We start from the raw sequence: 4,279 nt of genomic DNA, 5'->3' as shown, positions 1-4,279 counted from the left end.
GATGTTTTTTGTCAGGCAGCTCGTCAAACCACATCGCTGTGCACTTGCAGCACAGAAATACACAGCCGAGTCTGTTGAATTTACTCTGAGGATATTCAGAGATCCTTTCAGGTCCTTTCCTCCTGCGTCTTCTCTTGTGATTAGGAATTGTTTTTCAAACTCGCCCTCGTAGTTGGGGCTAGTTATAGCATACCCATACCCGATGAGACTCATGGTGTGACTTCTCTGTTGGTACCAGAGCATAATTACAGCATAATTGGTGTCACCATGGCTGCAATTTATCTTAAAATTCTCTGTCCCTTCTGTGACTATCTGAGATGAAGACTGTTTAATGGTGACATTCTCTGCCTGACCTGTGAAGAGATTCATAAAAGTTGAATATCAGTCAGTTCAGTCAGTCAATAGTCAGGTTGCAGTAAAACATGTATAAAAAAATAAAAGGAAAAAAAAAACAATAGTTAAAATACAATATTCAGTACAGTATTTAAACCGGTCTATAAATATAGTACACTGCAGGCCTGATTAGCAATGACTTTACAGGTCACAGATTGTCAAAATGCTTATTTTATATAGTGTTTACAGTCAGTGTTATTTTGTGATGATATAACCTACTTATAAGCAGGAGTAGAATTCCAAGTGTGCATGTAGCTGGAAACATGCTGATGAGACAGACGACCTCCTTCCAGGACAGTTTAGTGAAGTCTTTAATATGTCACCATATCTTCACATCACAATGCGTGATGACGTCAGCTAGTTCTGCATCAATAGACTACCTGACTATACTAAGATATACAGAAAGACTGAGATGATAAAGCCTGTCTGCTTTACCCTTTCTTCTAATGTAAATGTCCAGTATGAGGAGAGAATCATGCTGCTAAAGGAAGTTATGCTTTAGGGCACGGTCACACCACACTTTTATTCTACCTATGAGGGCAGATTCTTCCAATGCATTTCAATGGGAATGGAGCGTTTTTAGTTCGTTTTCTTTTGCAGAAATCCACAAATGGCAGCAAACTGCTCCATTCCCATTGAGTTTCCATTTGAATTTGAGTGAGTTTACTGAGCCACAAGACAGTTGATTATAACAGGAAAGAAAGCAGTCATCAAAATTTCACTTTAAAAATCACTTTATCTGCTAACCCTGCCAATGATATTGTTCCCCAGGGTTTTGTGAATTCAGCTATGCTATATGAAAATGTATCCTATGTATCCAATCCTATAGGATTGTTTCACCAGGGAGATACACCAGATTCTAAAATATTCTGATTCCAACATCTCTGATAAAGTTATACCATGTAACTTTTTTTATAAAACAAATCTTAAAATTGTACTAACTGTTAAATCGCTAAAGTTTTAGAACTCCCACTCCGTTATTTTCAGCTTCTAAAGCCTTCTCTTTATATGTTTTCTATGATCCCTACCGGGGACCGGTTTTCGCGGGAAAATTGCGTCATCACACTACCGGCCAATCACAGCGAGGGTTATACACTGCCGGCCAATCACAGTGCATCTTGAAGTGGGGTCGCTATGACGGCCATATTTGTAGTCGCCCGTGTGTCTCTATACTCGGGTGCACGGTGAAGCATGGGTGAAGGAGTGTATCTCCGGAATGGCTGAACGCACAGGAACCAGGGACCCCTCAAAAGATAGATCTCGGCGAGGTGGAGGGAGACGCGGGGGTGTGAGAACCGAAAAACGTCCGAAAGACGCGGACGCGACCGAGGTTTGCTATAGAGCTACTGACCACAAGTTGAGCAACTTACACAGTATAGCTTTAAGTAACTCAAGCAACCCTGCACCAAAATGGCATGGACAAAAATGGAGTTACAATAAAAAAAAAGTGGAGTAGATTTTTGGATTTGAGTGCATGTATCATTTTATTTTAGTTGTTGTACTGTTGTTATAAAACGTGAAAACAAATCTACATCTTTGTTTCTTTCTTGTATTTTGTGTTGACAATTGTGATACTGAAGACATTTTTCAGAATCAATCAATCAATCAAATAATAATGGGTGGGAGGTTCCCATTATTGTGTGGGTGTGGCTTGATCATGCAGGCAAATGTATTAAAATCCCTATATTATAACCAGCATGGTTTCCATTTACAGTTAAGTGCTCTGAGCCCGCCCTACTACTGTATGTAGTAACTGCTGCAGGGCAGATGACGCACCCCAAGGAAGCATGCCGTCACCTTTCCTGATTACCTTCTACACCTCCAGGTTCCACTTCACCTCGAGTGTGTCACCTACCGAAGTTCTCTGATGACTCCTCCAATGTCAGTGAGGAGAAATGATATGCAAACAAGCATAAAGCTTTCAGTGGAAATTTCATGTAATTTGATTCTAGAGGTGTGTGGATTGTATTTCTGTGCTGTATGCAGGGCAGGAATTTCATGGAGGCCATGAAGGCCATGGCCGCTGTTGCCCCTCAGTTTGGCCTTTTGCCCCTCAAACCAATGGCATGACCTGTGGCCCCAGATGACTATACCACTTTCTCCTCTGTCTCTTTCTTGTCAATATGTAGACAGCAGACACCGGTGTCTCTTTCTTGTCACGTAGAGAACTTGTCACGTTGAGATTCTGAAATCTTAACTCCCCCGAGTCCCCATCTTTAAACCGATCCAGTGACTTTGCATGGTGCAGGGCTGAGTATGGATCAGATTGTAAATACAATCATATATTTATTTCACTGCAGATTAGGCCCTTAAATTCAACAAATTCTTTCAATGGACTAAAATCTTGTGTTATTTGATGGCCTTCCTGCCCTGGCGTTTGGACAACACCAAAGGCCAAGTGGCCTTGCCCCTAAAATGACGAAATGCCAGGCCTGGCTGTAAGTGAACATAGTGGCACAGTACAGACAAACGAGTTGGTGGAACAAAGAAACCTCAGTGTGGTAGTTTACCTAAACCTAAATCCATATTAAGAAACAATTATGTCCGTGAGGCAGTTTGTTTAATACTGCAATGGCTGAAAGGGGAAAAAGCCTAATAAAGCAATGTTTTTTCCCATTTTGTTCTATATCTCCGTTCTGATAGCATTATTGTGATTATTGCTATTGTGGATTTGTCATTCGTGTCAAACCTCATCACCATGATGCTGGGACACTCCCATCTGTTGTCATAGCAAATACGCAGTAACAAGTCTTCATACTGTATCACTGATAACGCTGCTTACTGACAGTCATACTGGAAACTCTGGCTTCCTCTGGCTCCCAACATGAACATTATCATGCTCAAACCTTTGACAGTAGTGCTGTTCTGCATCACAGGTAATGTAACAAAATGACACTGTGGCATGATGTCTAGGAGAGAAGCGCAAATGTTTCAAGGAAAGCTGTTCAGGAGTTACCAATATTTTATGTATGTAATTATACTGAAGTTATTGCATGCACTACATTTCTAATTATCAACACACTTTTAAATTGCTACTGTATACTTCATTAATGGTAAATTTCACTATCATGCACACAGTTCTTATTGATGCAGCTATTGTCAACCAGCCGACCATAGTATGGAAGATCAAGGGTGAAAATGCTACAATGGACTGCAATCACACTAAAGATGGTACCTACTTCCAAATGTACTGGTACAGACAGCTCCTAGGAGAAGGAATGAAACAAGTAGTGTTCACCATGCCAAACAAGAAGCCTGAATATAATCAACCCATCTTTACTGAGGAGAAATTCTCAGCCACCAAGCCTGATGCTTCCAGTGGAACTTTCACTGTGAAGAATTTGATCCCAGAGGACAATGGATTGTATTTCTGTGCTGTGAGTGAGCACAGTGATACAGACTAACAGGCTGGCTGAACAAAAACCCCAGTGTGGATTTTCAGGGGTGTCACACCAAATTCTGGGCCCTGGGTACAAGCATTCACTGGGCCCCCCTATGCATGTTCTTCATAGGGGGGTTGTTTAAGACTGGGAATGGGAATGGGAATTTTGTGCTTTAACTATTGAAAAATAGCAGATCTACAAACTCACAGCACGGCGTGCTTGTAGATCTGCTATTTTTGAAAAAGCATCTTTTTTGACCCGATTCTATAAATGTCTTCTAATCCTTCTAAGATTTTCTTGAAAAACCTATGTTTCTATGTCAGTGGTGCTCAAACATTTTCATGTGAAGAATGATATGTATTTGACCACGGACCTCCATCTCAAAATATTTAGTTCCAGGGACCCCCACAGAAGCAAAATTTGAGTTACATATGTACAAAATAAATATATCCAAAGATTTGCACACATTTTCATGACTTTTCAAAAATAGCAGATCTAGAAGC

At 40.7% G+C, this 4,279-nt stretch overlaps 1 gene segment (V, D, J or C); it reads left to right on the top strand.

Moving 5' to 3' along the window:
* Positions 1–3,461: 3,461 nt before the first annotated feature.
* LOC308306125 (T cell receptor beta variable 29-1-like) lies at positions 3,462–3,797 on the top strand. The segment is given in 1 exon: positions 3,462–3,797.
* The last annotated feature ends 482 nt before the right edge of the window (positions 3,798–4,279 follow it).

Source organism: Nannobrachium achirus (assembly GCF_963921795.1).
Source record: "Nannobrachium achirus genome assembly, chromosome: 20".
Taxonomy (NCBI): Eukaryota; Metazoa; Chordata; class Actinopteri; order Myctophiformes; family Myctophidae; genus Nannobrachium; species Nannobrachium achirus.
Note: the sequence above shows the minus strand (reverse complement) of the source record. Positions and strands in the feature narration are given on the sequence as shown.